This window comes from Ranitomeya imitator, chromosome 5 (genome assembly GCF_032444005.1).
Source record: "Ranitomeya imitator isolate aRanImi1 chromosome 5, aRanImi1.pri, whole genome shotgun sequence".
Classification (NCBI taxonomy): Eukaryota; Metazoa; Chordata; class Amphibia; order Anura; family Dendrobatidae; genus Ranitomeya; species Ranitomeya imitator.
Genome location: NC_091286.1, coordinates 156,661,142 through 156,677,290, shown reverse-complemented (window position 1 = coordinate 156,677,290; position 16,149 = coordinate 156,661,142). Strand labels below are relative to the sequence as shown.

Sequence of the window (16,149 nt, the reverse complement as noted above, 5' to 3'; positions counted from 1 at the left end):
GCTCAAACCGCTCCTGGCACACTGCCAGAGCTAACTTTTACAAAACCACATTAACCCCTTCATAGCATTAAAAGCAATATTCTTCATATTTAGGGCCTGTCAAGCCATGAGACCCCCCCTATAATTCTGATATTATGGACGGGGGAGGACTTACATGGCTTCACAAGGCCCATTCATACAATAAATAGACACAACAAACAAAAGGTGGAATTAATGGCCGTGTCATTTATTTTTGAGTTACTTAAATTTCATAACAAACATTTTGACCTTAAAATTAAACTCTTAAATTAACCGGAAGTTTAAAACACCTTATAAACCAATCCACCCATAAGGGCAATTTTCCACAAGCCAAGTCTCAAAGAGACATGGCCCCCCCCACGACCAGACAGCCATTTTTCCACCATCGTTTGGAGATCTAGGTTAAAAATGTCCAATCCAATATCAGAAAGATGAATTAAGTCGTTCCTGTAAAGACCGGGTAGAAATCCTTCTAAATCCACATGTCTGAAAGAAAAGCTGTTAATCAAAGGAAGAAACTTAGACATAACCCGATTAACCCTCTTCCGAATTTTCTCTAAAAAAACGAGTTCAACTCTATTCCAAAGCAACCTAGGAATGATCTCAGAAAAAACAAAAGAAATAAACGGAGAAGATTGCTTAAAATAAATAAAATCCGATCTCAACAAAGCTAACAAGTCCAAAGTTTTGGTTTTCCCGAGATCATTACCGGCCAGATGAAAAACTACTAAATCTGGAGATGGAAATTTACAAAAGCATTTCTCAAATTCTGCTATAACATTGTACCACGACATGCCTCTCACACTGTGCCAAAAAACTTGAACCACCTCTTGACTGAAAGAAAGGTTCTCAGAATAATAACGTTGTTTGGCTCTCTTCTGGGCCCAAAAAACATAGGAATGCCCTATAATCCAGATAATTTTGGCACCTGAAATAAAATCAAAATCAGTTATCGTATAAATCGTGTCTAACATAAAGCTTAAATCTACCCGACTCCCATCTGCCCAGTTGCATAATCTGTGAATCCAAAAGGCCGGATCTCGACGCTTCAGTTGCCGCTCCTATCCGGAAAGAGTGAGACGTAATTCTTAAATGATTTTTACCTAGTAACTGCAAACATTTTTTCAAAACCGCATTAAACTGAAAGATTGTCGCCGCTGTGCCATCCAAATGAATAAATAATGGACCAGGAAGGCTTGGCCTAACTTGAAGCCAGCGGCTGGCGTTGGCCACTGGACAAAAAATCTTATCTGGAATAGAATCAATCTTTAACCTAACGCCTCGCCCCAATTGATCTGTTTTAGATTTCCTAACAAACAAAAACAAGTGCGAGCTAAAAACCGACAGATCCGAAACCATTAGACCCGACGGATCAGCTTTTTTCGACGAAACTAACTCCCCGATACGCAATGCCCCGAAAAACGCCAGCGTAAATGCCGAAGAAAACCACAAACTTTCAGCCGAATCACTACATACTTTACGCAAGGATATACAAAGGTCTTCTAACAGTTGAAGGGAAATAGGGCGTCTAGAATCTGGTTTGAAACTGGTTCTTCTAAACCCCTTTAAAAATTGCTTGACAGGAAATAAGGCCGTCAACGGAACCTTACCCATTAATTTCAGAAAAAACGACACCCCCGCCAAGGACTTAGCAACAGCCGAGTATGACAAACCCTTGTTACAAAGAAACTCTCCGAATCTCAAACCCGAAATAGGGCTGGAATTATTAAACTCAAAATTATGTAAATTACAGAAGCTAATCCATTGCTGCCATGCGGCTGAATAGTCAGCCCATGATCGCGCTGACAATGAATTTTCTATAAAATGAGGAATTAACTCAAAATCAAGTCCCAAACCTCTAGCGGGCAAAACGTTGGTTCCAAGTCTGCATTGGGCACCTGTTGGCAAAAAATTTGCCATTGTTGATTGGAAAGAGAATCCGTAATAAAACCTAAACTACTCGACCCCAATTTAGCTTTCAACCAGATGTTTGACTTTAAGCATAGCAGAACCAACTGCCTCAGGATTCTCATAGCCCACACATTTTTAGAACACAAGGTGTTAATGCTGAGAACAACACCCTTGTTATTGGACAAAATCAGTATCCTACTATCTTTCATCAGATGACCCCACAAATATAAGCCAAGAAAAATAGAAAAAAGTTCTAAAACCATGGGATTTAAAACTGTTTTCATGCGTAAACAAGAATCAGGCCATTTGTGAGAAAACCAATGCGAAGAAAACAGGATTCCGCAGCCGCTATCAGAATTGGAAGAAAAAGCAAACGGAATAGAATCTGCTAAAACAAACTCCGATTGCCAACAGGATTTGCCATTGAAGCCCAAAAGAAATGACCTCCAAACCCTGGCATCCTCTTTCAACTCTGAAGAGACTCGAATATGTGCCTCGGGATGAGAGCCCTATTGTGGAATTGTAGAGGCGTCTTGAAAAAACCCTGCCCATCGGAATAACACGCAAGGCAATATTCAAGAGGCCCAAAAGAGATTGCAAGTCCTTTAAGGTTACCTTTTTTCTGGATAAGAATTTATCCAAGGCATCAATTAATTTAGAAATTTTTTCTTCTGGAAGTCTGCATTCCATTCTAACTGAATCCAACGTAATGCCCAAAAATTCGATCACGTTCGACGGTTGGCAAGTCTTATCATGAGCTAATGGGACCCCAAACTGTTCACACATGGCTATAAATCTATTTAGAGTGACTAAGCACAAATCAGAAAAGGGGGGCCCTACAAAAAGAAAATCATCTAAATAGTGTAAAATACCGGCGTCCCGAGTGTTCTGCTCCAAAACCCAATGCAAAAACGATGAAAAACTTTCAAAATAAAAGCAAGATAACGAAAACCCCATAGGCAAGCATATGTCGAAAAAATAAAGATCCTCAAAATGAAAGCCCAAAGAATTAAATCCCACCGGATGGACAGGAAGAAGTCTAAATGCCGATTTGATGTCTGACTTTGCCATTAATGAAAACCTACCAAACTTCCTAAGCAAATCAATAGCCGCGTCGAAGGACGAATAAGAAACGGAACACAGGGATTTATCTACTTCGTCGTTCAGGGAAGAACCTACGGGGTAAGATAGGTGATGAATCATGCGAAAACTGCCAGGGTCTTTCTTGGGAACAATCCCGAGAGGGGAAACCCGAAAATTTTCAAAAGGAGGGGAAGAAAAGGGGCCCGCGATCCTACCCAAAGCTAATTCCTCCAAAATCTTTTTCCTAGCTACATCTAGATGACAATTTAAGGATGCTAAATTCTTAACCAGAACGCAACCAGGGCCCTTAAATTGAGGAACTTCGAAACCGAAAAGGAAACCATTAAACAAGAGTTTACTGGTCTCCTGTCTTGGGTATATTTTTAACCACTGAAGCATTTCTAGAATTTTCACCGGAGTCCGAGCTTTTTGCAATTGGGTCCCTGGGTGATGTTTGAGACAATTGCTTCCGAAAGCACTTGAACATCGGATGAGAGTTCCCGCAGAATGAGCACTCATGGCGAAATCTGCATGAGCTACCCCATTTGCATTGAGACGCATTATAAGCAAAACACACTCCTTTCCTTGGAAAAACCGAAGCTGGTTGTTTGGTGGCATACTGCCTTTGGGGGAGCATAAGGTTTATCCATAACCCCACATCTTTAACCCCCCATTTAACATCAGGGTGTACCGCTAATTTCTGCCTAAAGGCCTCATCGTAATGGAGCCAAGCGAGGCCTCCAAAATTACGATAAGCCTCTAAAATAATATCAACATGTTGGAATAATTTACTACACAACTCCGGAAATTTCTCCCCTAGGACCGCTGAATAGATGGAAAAGGCTTCAATCCAATTGTTAAATGATTTTGTTGAGCTACGTCTAGGGTCATCACTATCCGGTTTAACCTCCTTCTCTGATCTATTCAAGTGGTCCCTACGGGGAAGTAGCGAAAATAGATCCACATAATTCTTATTCCAAATGAGCTCCTTAATAGACGAGCTCAAATGGAAACCTAGAGGTGAAAGGTCGCAAGTAAGCGCCTCCTTAAAAGGGTTCAGCGGGGATGGGTTAACCTCATTGTTAATGGGTGCTATAACACTAGGAGGAGAGCTAAAAATATCCCCAACTGAATCTACTAATACATTTCTTATAATCTCCCTAAGCTGTTCAAGAGGGACAGACAGGGGCACATCAAAGTTCTCACCCCCTCTGGAAAGTCCTCCTCTGGGCCTCTGGTCCGCTGCAGAACCGACGCTCAAGCCCTGGCAGGCAGGCGAGCTCAGCTGTTGCAACGCTGGAGCGTTGTATCTTCGGTCGACGTCGGATTCAAACTTCTGGACGCCGGCCGTCGTAGGAGGGAGCAGGCTGCTGGAAGAGGCTGCTGAGGGGGCCGCAGTCACTGAGCAGGGTAATGCCGCTGCAGCGCTTTTACGGCTGCGAGGAGCGGCAGCCCTGCCAGCGGCTCCAGATGACGACGCCGACCCCTCTTGACACCGGCGCTGCCCCTCACGCACCGGACTCCGGGAAGTGACCGGGGAGGAGCGCCGAGACCTCTTGCGCACATCCGATGCGCGGCTGCTGGGACCGGGAGATGGAAGGGGCGGAACAGACCTCAATGGCGTTCTCCTTCTAGACCTGACAGGAGGAGTCGCCGCTGGGATGCTCTCCTGTAATGGCTGCTGCACTTCAGGGCACGGGCACGGCTCTAAAACAGGGGGGACGGTAACCGGAGCCGCCGGTGACGATTCCAAGGCAAGACAGCTTCTCAACCAGTCTGCCCCGTCTTCTCTGCCGGCTCTTGCCAGGAGTTGCTGCAAGAGGCTGTCCATCTTCTGTTTCTTCAGCTCCGACTGAGGTAAAAATTCAAACTGCTGGGCTTTTTATAACTTTCTAAAAAGCCCGCCAAAAACCCAACGGCCAATAAAAAGCCGTTAATTCAAACTCCAAACAAACTGGATAAAACCAGCTCAAACCGCTCCTGGCACACTGCCAGAGCTAACTTTTACAAAACCACATTAACCCCTTCATAGCATTAAAAGCAATATTCTTCATATTTAGGGCCTGTCAAGCCATGAGACCCCCCCTATAATTCTGATATTATGGACGGGGGAGGACTTACATTATTTTAGACTCATACTTTCAGGAAAAGTTTTCATGAGACTCTTTATCACCAGAGGCAGAATTACAATGACAGGTATAACCTCTTTGCACAGCTGATAACACAGTTGCCACCATTAGCAACAGCTGACATCGGCTCCCCCTCTCTTCAAAATGAACTTTTCACATTCACATTAGATGCTTCTATACAAAAGACAGGATCTGTGTTGATCTGTTGTTGCTAATGAGCATGTGGATCTCCTGAAACATCAGAAAGTAAGTGTCCAGAATAGCCACATTGTGGCTAGAGTGCAAATTGCATGATTTAAAATTTTAATTGTTAATACACATTGTAATATGGGGAAAAATACTTTGCCTCAAACATTTTAAAAAAAATCAATTTAAAACAAAGCGTAATTTAAATAGTAGGTAATTTTCTAATGACACATTCCCCTTAAGGCCAGTAATAAAATGGTTTTAATTTTTTAAAATATTCTTATCCATATATTCTATCCTGGCATGCAATGGTACCTATGTGCCATACAGGGAAACCCTGAATCCTTCAGAATATCACTACAGAGAAAATGTAGACATACTGTTCCAAAAATAGTACCTCTGCACATAGCTCATTATCTAGGGGTCAGTTTGTTCTAAATGATTTTCCAGTCCTGTAAAATCTTAAGATTTTATATAGTTCTACAAATTGGCATGAGCAACTGCCAGATACTAAAAATGCCATTTAATAACGTAAATAACAGACCTTGTGCATTAATGTAACATGCGGGTGGTCCTTTTTTTGAGAATTTATTACTCTGTTTAAATATACTTCAACTAGACACTATTTACTAGATATTTGAGGTTCTCTTCTTTCAAGAATTATATTATTTTGTTAAATCCTCATGCAGTATGACGAAGTAAAAACAATTATGGCTGCAAAAACTTTTACTATGTGTCTATGTAGAAAGTTGAAAAAAATAAAAAGGAAAATTTTACGATATTTTCTGTTATGGCCACGGCTGCCCCGCTACCCAATACTCACCTTTCCTCTCCGGCTCCTTGCCTAAAAAGGAAGTCAACTTTAGTGTATTTTTTCTGAGGGTGTACAGTATATGCAGCAGATTTCAGTAATCTGTGAGAATCCTCTTCTCTCCATCTAAATTGAAACTAGCAACAGATTCTTAACCAGCGAGGGCTCCACTACAAATTCACTTGATTGGATGCAGAGTCCTAGACCGCCAGAACCAGTCTTTTCCCTTCTGTAGAGAACTCCACACCTGCATCTGGAGCAGTTCTGTGTTATATGGACAGAAATGACAATCATCACCTGCTTAGAGTCTATGTAGGCATACCTGATCTTGGGAGGCCTTTCCCACCAGGCAGTTTCTTGCTGTTTGGCATCTCTTGCTCTGGTTCCTCTTTTCTGTGCCAGAGGCCATCTTGATTGGACACACTTCCTTTCCAGTGCTGTTATCACTGGGATGCCATCATTGCAGCGAGTTTACTCTGTCAGTACTCATGACTTTCTGAGCTTCTTCATTGAGTGGTTCCCCGCAATGGTCAGCTTGTAAAGACATTCCTGATACATGCGCCTATCTCCCATTTTGGGAAGCCTATACTATACCCCTGGTATTTTCACCTGAGAATAGATTCTGGCCCATCTAGACAGGTACAAATTGAGTTTTTTCTAGTCATCCTGTGAGAATGACTGCCTTGTCAGGCCAAGACACAATATTTGATATAGTTTTAAAGGGAACCTGTCACCCCCAAAATCGAAGGTGAGCTAAGCCCACCAGCATCAGGGGCTTATCTACAGCATTCTAAAAGATTGACACGTCACTCCTTAAGTAGGTATGATGCACAGACAAGGGTTGCCAGTCCCAATATTCCAATAATTACAAAAAATCCGGCACGCAAAAAAGAATTTCTTTATCTATTATTTTATTTAATCATGTGTTCCCAGTATATTTCAATGTAACGTTTCTGTCTTTATGACCTTCATCAGACATTTACCTGATAGGTGGGTCTACTCTAGCCACTGCTGGGTTACTTATTACTGGACTTTAATAGATAAAGAAATTCTTTTTTGAGTGCCGAATTTTTTGTAATTATCTACAGCATTCTGTGATGCTGTGTATAAGCCCCCAATGTATCTCATGAAAGATGAGAAAAAGAGGATAGATTATACTCACCCAGGGGCGGTCCGGTTCTGGTCCGATGGGCGTGGCGGTCCGGTCCGGGGCCTCCCATCTTCTTATGATGATGTCCTCTTCTTGTATTCACGCTGCGGCTCCAGGGCAGGCGTACTTTGTCTGCCCTGTTGAGGGCAGAGCAAAGTACTGCAGTGCGCAGGCGCCGGGAAAGATCAGAGAGGCCCAGCGCCTGCAGTACTTTTCTAAACACTCTTCGCATTAGGAGGGACTACCCTTGTCAAAAACTGACAGTGATTGTGAGATTGTGGAAGAGTTTACCATAAGACAGGTCTCAACACAATTACTTGCAGCAATAGACATATGTAAATCCTTCCTTACAACTAAATTGAAGAGGTCAAGAGAGACGTAAGCTTTAAGTGCCGTAAGCCCACGTTATTAGGCATAGTCAAGTCGCTTGGCCTTGTTTCAATGTCAAAAATATGGTTTCTTGGTTACAATTCTTCCATAATACCAGACCTCCCAACAATCCTGGATCCAGTGGTACAGTCCCAATTTTCAGACTCTGTCCCGCTGTCCCGGCCGGGATCTTACTTTTCCCGCACTGCACTGAGGTTGTACCAGCCTCAGGAGAAACTACAGAAGCAACGCACGGACATGTGGGTCAAATGACTGCGATAAGTCAGAACTTGTCTAGTCGGGAACCTGAACCCTGCCCCCTCTAGTGGCATCACTCACCTATTTCCACTGCATCCTGAAGCTGCAGGAGCTCGGAGTCACAGATGAGGTCGGAGTCTTCATTTTCTCCTCACCAAAGCCCGGTCTGCCCATCCTGTGGCATCTGTCTCTGTTACTGGGGGTGCTGTGTAGTTACCGGAGCCACTCCCGGCGCACTCCCTCCTGAAATGAAGACGCTTACAACCTGGAGTGAGGTGTGTGGTCATGTTCGGGGTCACGTGGCGTAAACATCAGTGTCATTTTACTACAGATTGCTAGCACAGCATGCAGTGTCAATAATCTGGTAAAACTACTACTTCCAGCATGCAGTGTCAGTAATCTGTGATAGATCTACTACTCCCAGCATGCAGTGTCAGGAATCTGTGGCAAAACCACTACTCCCAGCATGCAGTGCCAGTAATCTGTGATAAATCTACTATTCCTAGCATGCAGTGGCAGTAATCTTTGGTAAAACTACTACTCCCAGCATGCAGTGTGAGTAATCTGTAGTAAAACTACTACTCTCAGCATGCAGTATCAGTAATCTGTGGTAAAACTATTACTCCCAGCATGCAGTGTCAATAATCTGTGGTAAAACCACTACTCCCAGCATGCAGTGTCAGTAATCTGTAGTAAAACTACTACTCCCAGCATGCAGTGTCAGTAATATGTGATAAATCTACTATTCCTAGCATGCAGTGTCAGTAATCTGGTAAAACTACTACTTCCAGCATGCAGTGTCAGTAATCTGTGGTAAAACTACTACTCCCACCATGCAGTGTCAGTAATCTGGTAAAACTACTACTCCCAGCATGCAGTGTCAGTAATTTGTGGTAAAACTACTACTCCCAGCATGCAGTGTCAGTAATCTGTGGTGAAACTACTACTCCCAGCATGCAGTGTCAGTAATTTGTGATCAATCTACTATTCCTAGCATGCAGTGTCAGTAATCTGTGATAAATCTACTATTCCTAGCATGCAGTGGCAGTAATCTTTGGTAAAACTACTACTCCCAGCATGCAGTGTCAGTAATCTGTAGTAAAACTACTACTCCCAGCATGCAGTGTCAGAAATCTGTGGTAAAACTACTACTCCCAGCATGCAGTGTCAATAATATGTGGTAAAACCACTACTCCCAGCATGCAGTTTCAGTAATCTGTAGTAAAACTACTACTCCCAGCAGGCAGTGTCAGTAATATGTGAGAAATCTACTATTCCTAGCATGCAGTGTCAGTAATCTGGTAAAACCACTACTTCCAGCATGCAGTGTCAGTAATCTGTGGTAAAACTACTACTCCCAGCATGCAGTGTCAGTAATATGTGATAAATCTACTATTCCTAGCATGCAGTGTCAGTAATCTGGTAAAACTACTACTCCCAGCATGCAGTGTCAGTAATTTGTGGTAAAACTAGTACTCCCAGCATGCAGTGTCAGTAATCTGTGGTAAAACTACTACTCCCAGCATGCCGTGTCAGTAATCTGTGGTAAAACTACTACTCCCAGCATGCAGTGTCAGTAATCTGTGGTAAAACTACTACTCCCATCATGCAGTGTCAGTAATCTGTGGTAAAACTACTACTCCCAGCATGCAGTGTCAGTAATCTGTGGTAAAACTACTACTCCCAGCATGGTACAACTACTACTCAGTAGTTTTTACCATGCTGGAAGTAGTAGTTTTATCATGTATCGCCTGCCATGTATCGCATGTATCGCCTGCCCTTTAAGACATTCTGTGCACTCTCTCCATATCCACCCCTCCCTTCTCCCCTCTCCCATGTATTACTCTGAGACTCTACTGATATTTCTTACCCACTCCAAACCATGAAATACCTCCTTGTAGCATTCAAAACGTTCATACAAATCATCACACCACCTGCTCTTTCTGTTTTTTCTCCATTTACTAGTTGCAGGCGACATCTCGCCCAACCATGGGCCTCCCTCCACCAGCATACATTCCTCTCCTCCAGCTACATATAGAAACCCTGCTAATCTTACTAACATTCAGTGCATGCCTTCTCCTATCGCTTTCCACTGTGCTCTCTGGAATGCACGGTCTCTGTGTAACAAACTAACTTACATTCATGATTTCTTCCTCTCTAATTCCCTTAACCTTCTGGCTATTACAAAAACCCGGATCCAGCATTCAGACACCACCAGCGCTGCCGCTCTCTCGTTTGGTGGGCTGAAATTTTCACATACCACCAGACCTGAGAACAGACATGGTGGAGGTGTTGGTTTGCTCCTTTCATCAAAATGTGCTTTCCAGGTCATCCCCCGGTTACCTTGCTTACATTTCCTTCCTTCTCAGTCCACTCCGTCAGACTCTTTAAGCCCTTCTCCTTGCAAGTGACTGTTGTTTATCGCCCTCCAGGCTCCACCTGCCAGTTTCTAGACCACTTTGCCACCTGGCTTACTCACTTTCTATCCTGTGACATTCTCGCCCTCATCATGGGAGGCTTTAACATCCCCATCAATGATCCCCTCTCCCAATCTGTCTCTCATCTTCTTTCTCTAACTTCTTCATTCGGCCTCTCACAGTTTACGAATTATCCTATGCATGAGGACGGGAATACTCTGGACCTGGTTTTCTCCCGTCCCGGCTCTCTGCATGACTTTACTAACTCCCCGCTCCCGCTCTTGGACCACAACCTTCTTTCCTTCTCTGTCAAGAATTGTCTCCCCACCCGGGACACCCCCACTTACCACACTTATCGGAATACACGTACCATTAATACCCAGCAGCTTATGGACAATCTCCACACATCTTTAGCCCAAATCTCCTCCCTCTTCTGTCCAGACTTAGCATTGTCACACTTCAATAATACAATGAAGAATGCCCTAGATGAAGCAGCACCTTCTACACGCAGAAAAACTCCACATAGACAATGGTAGCCCTGGCACACTATGCAAACACGCTTTCTTCAGCGTTGCTCAAGGTGTGCTGAGCGGCAGTGGAGAAAATCTATCTTAGCAGAAGACTTCATCCACTATAAGTTCATGCTCAAAACCTATAACTCTGCCCTTCATCTGGCCAAACAATCCTACTTCACCACCCTCATCACCTCACTATCCAACAATCCAAAATGACTTTTTGAAACCTTAAACACCCTCCTGAAACCTAAAGTACAGGCCCCTTCACCAACCTCGGCGGTGAGGATCTGGCCTCTTATTTCCTTGAAAAAATCAACCACATCAATCAGGATATCTCAGCCCAATCTCCTCAGTGCCTGGATCCCATTCCCTGCCGCACCTCAAGCTCACTAGACATCTTTGAGCCTGTTTCAGAAGAAGAAGTTTCCAAGCTCCTCGCTTCTGCTCGGCCTACAACCTGCAACAGTGACCCCATTCCTTCACCTCTCCTGCAGTCTCTCTCACCAGTGGTCACCACTCACCTGACTAAAATATTTAACCTCTCTCTTTCTTCAGGTATCTTTCCCTCCTCATTTAAACATGCAATCATAACCCCTTTACTTAAAAATCCATCCCTGGACCAGAACTGCACTGCCAACTACAGACCTGTCTCTAACCTTTCCTTCATCTCTAAACTCCTCGAACGCCTGGTCCACTCCCGTCTAATCCGCTATCTCTCGGGTAACTCTCTTCTCGACCCCTTACAATCTGGTTTCTGCTCTTTACACTCCACTGAAACTGCCCTCACTAAAGTCTCTAATGATCCAATAACAGCTAAATCCAAAGGTCATTGCTCCCTGCTGATTCTCCGGGATCTCTCCGCAGCATTCGACACTGTGGATCACCAGCTCCTCCTCACTATGCTCCGCTCTTTAGGCCTCAAGGACACAGTCCTCTCCTGGTTCTCCTCCTACCTCTCTGACCGCTTCTTCACTGTATCTTTTGCCGGCTCCTCGTCCCCTTACTATCGTGGTTCCGCAGGGCTCCGTCCCAGGCCCCCTCCTCTTCTCTCTATACACCGCCCCTATTGGACAAACAATCAGCAGATTTGGGTTCCAGTACCAACTCTATAAGGATGACACCCAATTATACTCTTCTTCCCTTGACATCACCCCTACCCTAATTCAAAATACCAAGGATTGTCTGTCTGCTGTCTCTAACATCATGTCCTCCCTCTATCTGAAACTAAATCTCTCGGAACTACTTGTGTTTCTCCCTTCTACTAACCTCACTCTACCCAACATCGAAATTACCCTGGAGGGTTCAATCATAACTCCCAAGCAGCATGCCTGCTGTCTTGGGGTCATATACGACACCGAACTTTCATTTACTCCCTATATCCGATCACTCACTCGCTCCAGTCACCTGCATCTTAAAAACATCTCCAGAATCAAACCTTTTCTCACCTTTGAAACTGCTAAGACTCTTACTGTCGCTCTTATTCATTCTCGTCTGGACTACTGCAACTCTCTTCTGACCGGTCTCCCTCTTACCAAACTTTCTCCTCTCCAATCCATCTTGAATGCGGCAGCCATGGTCATATTTCTGTCCATCCGCTTCACCGATGCCTCCATCTTGTGCCAGTCATTACACTGGCTGCCCATTCGCTACAGGGTCCAGTATAAACTCATCTCTCTCACCCACAATGCTCTCCACAGTTCTGCACCTCCTTATATCTCCTCTCTCATCTCTGTCTATCGGCCTACGCGTGCCCTCCTTTCTACAAGTGACCCAAGACTAACATCCCCCGTAATCCGAACCTCGCACCTCCATCTCCAAGACTTCTCTCGTGCTGCGCCAGCTCTCTGGAATGCACTTCCCCAGATGATCAGACTGATACCTAGCCCCGACCTATTCAAGCGCGCTTTAAAAACCCATCTCTTCAAACAAGCCTACCACATCAACTACTCAGTTAGCTAACTTTGCCCTGTTCCCTCCTTTCAAGCATTATTCTGAATCTGCACCCTACTATTCATCTGTCTCCACACCCTCCATGCACATGATAACTGCGCTTGATACTTGACCATTGTACTCAAACACACGGGCTGATGACTGGATCATGCAGCTTTATATGAAAATTCCTATTTATTATAATTACCAGACCTGAAATAGCAAGCACTTTTCACCTATTGTGTTCCCCATTGCCTTGTAGATTGTAAGCTTGCGAGCAGGGACCTCACCCCTAATGTCACTGTTTAAATTGTCTTAACTTGTATTGAATTTATTGTCTGCACATGTCCCCGCTTAATTGTAAAGTGCTGTGGAATATGTTGGCGCTATATAAATAAAAATTATTATTTCAATTATGTATCACTGACAGCATGCAAGGAGTATGGGGGGCATGTACGAGAAAACAGTATGGGGAAATGGGGGCAGTGTCAGTAATCGGTGATAAATCTACTATTATTTATTTATTTTTTATTTTTTTTATTTTTTATATAGCGCTAACATATTCCGCAGCACTTTACAGTTTTGCACACATTATCATCACTGTCCCCGATGGGGCTCACAATCTAGAATCCCTATCAGTATGTCTTTGGAATGTGGGAGGAAACCGGAGTGCCCGGAGGAAACCCACGCAAACACGGAGAGACCATACAAACTCTTTGCAGATGTTGACCTGGGTGGGATTTGAACCCACCTATTCCTAGCATGCAGTGTCAGTAATCTGTGGTAAAACTACTACTCCCAGGATGCAGTGTCAGTAATCTTTAGTAAAGCTACTACTCCCAGCATGCAGTGCCAGTAATCTGTGGTAAAACCACTACTCCCAGCATGCAGTGTCAGTAATCTGTGATAAATCTACTACTCCCAGCATGCGTTGTCAATAATCTGTGATAAATCTACTACTCCTATCATGTAGTGTCAGTAATTTGTGATAAATTTTCTACTCCTAGGAGGGGGTGTGCGAGAAAACAGTATGGGGGAATGGGGGGATGGGGGCAGAACAGAGGTGATTCTGGAGGGGTGCAAACAGTATGGGGAGCGAACGGGCAATATATGCAGACAGAGTATGAGTAGTTATGTGAAAAATGTATGTGGACATAGTATGAGGAGTGAGGGTGATAGGGTGTGTGCAGACACAGTATTGGGAGTCAGGGGTATGTGTGAGCAGGCAGTATAGAAAGTGAGGGGTAAATGTATGAGGAGACAGTATGGTGAACAGGGGAGATGTGAGAGAAGACACTATGAGGAGGGAGGGAAATAGTGTGAGGAGACAGTATGGGGGAGAAAAGTAAGTGGGCACAAAATAGAAACTGAGTAATGGGGCATAGCATGTACTTTAATGCATTACTTGCAAATAATTTTTTTCTGTTTATAATTATTGTTCATGAAACATTGTGATCAGCAGTTAAAATGGGTGTGGTTGGGGCATGGATATGGGTGTGACTAGTTGGGAGGCATGCATAATACCACTTCTTGCCAGAATTCTCAGAACAATAGATGAGTGTAGCAGAGTCCCACTGATCAATGCCTGTTCTGTTCTGATGACTTGATGTGTCTTTCATCTGCTGCTCTAAGTTTACTTGGTGCTTTTTCTTGAACAATACATGTTAACACCACAATCTGCATTGAAATCTTTGCCTTGAGAAAGACCCAGGTGATGCAGTCTAACTACCTTGTGTTTTGTTGCTGTGCTTAGTCTTGGCATGGTGTAGGATTTGTGACATGAAACCTCATGGTAGTTGTAGAGTTTGCCTCTTCCTCACATGTACACAGTTTTTTCTGTTTCAGTTAATAACTGTGTTTCATCCTAAATATGGTTTAGATTTCACTTTTGTTCATTCACTTTTCCATTTTTAACTGATAAAACTTAATTATTAACACTATTATTAACATTATTTCTTACTTTGCAAAAGTTTTAGGCTGGTGTGGAAAAATATTGCTGAGTACCATATGGCTATGACTGTCTTAAAGGAGCATCAGAGCATTTTTTTTCTCGATCCCTCATTAGTTCCATGTCAAATCAAGTAATGTTTTCAGAAAATCCATACTCTATAAAATCAATTTCCATATTTGAAAAAAACTGAAATAGGTTCATTTATACACTAGCTATTGAACCCGTTCTACGCCCGGGTGGCGAGCATTTATATTGGTATATGGTCTCCATCCTGGTATGTGCTGCTCCATCCTGCGTCCCCATCCTGTCATGAGCTGCTCCATCCTGCGCCCCCATCCTGACATGTGCTGCTCCCATCCTGCGCCCCCATCCTGTCATGTGCTGCACCCATCCTGCACCCACATTCTGTCATGTGCTGCTCCCATCTTGCGCCCCCATTCTGACATGTGCTGCTCCCATCCTGCGCTCCCATTCTGACATGTGCTGCACCCATCCTGCGCCCCCATTCTGTCATGTGCTGCTTCCATCCTGCACCCCCGTTCTGTCATGTGCTGCTCCCATCCTGTGCCCCCATTCTGTCATGTGCTACTGCCATTCTGCGCCCCCGTTCTGTCATGTGCTGCTCCCATCCTGCGCCCCCGTTCTGTCATGTGCTGCTTCCATCCTGCACCCCCGTTCTGTCATGTGCTGCTGCCATCCTGCGCCCCCGTTCTGTCATGTGCTGCTGCCATCCTGCACCCCCGTTCTGTCATGTGCTACTGCCATTCTGCGCCCCCGTTCTGTCATGTGCTGCTGCCATCCTGCGCCCCCGTTCTGTCATGTGCTGCTCCCATCCTGCGCCCCCGTTCTGTCATGTGCTGCTCCCATCCTGCGCCCCCGTTCTGTCATGTGCTGCTCCCATCCTGCGCCCCCGTTCTGTCATGTGCTGCTTCCATCCTGCGCCCCCGTTCTGTCATGTGCTGCTTCCATCCTGCACCCCCGTTCTGTCATGTGCTGCCCTATTCTGTCATGTGCTACTCCCATCCTGCACCCCCGTTCTGTCATGTGCTGCTTCCATCCTGCGCCCCCGTTCTGTCATGTGCTGCTTCCATCCTGCACCCCCGTTCTGTCATGTGCTGCCCTATTCTGCCATGTGCTGCTCCCATCCTGCGCCCCCGTTCTGTCATGTGCTGCTTCCATCCTGCACCCCCGTTCTGTCATGTGCTGCCCTATTCTGTCATGTGATGCTCTCATCCTGCGCCCCCGTTCTGTCATGTGCTGCTCCCATCCATATGCCCCATACGCTGCTCCATAAAGGTTTATGGCCCCCATCAGGTGGCGTAAGTAACAAATAGCTGTGGCATGAAGTGCCACAGCCTCATGGCACAGCAATGTGTTACTTACGCTCATGATCATGATTAAGGGTGCTTAGTCACTGGAAAC

At 44.6% G+C, this 16,149-nt stretch overlaps 1 protein-coding gene across 2 annotated transcripts in view; it reads left to right on the top strand.

Annotated features, from left to right (window-relative positions):
• Nucleotides 1–16,149, top strand: part of SMYD3 (SET and MYND domain containing 3) — a 1,365,594-nt gene that overhangs the window by 635,377 nt on the left and 714,068 nt on the right. The window lies entirely within an intron of this gene.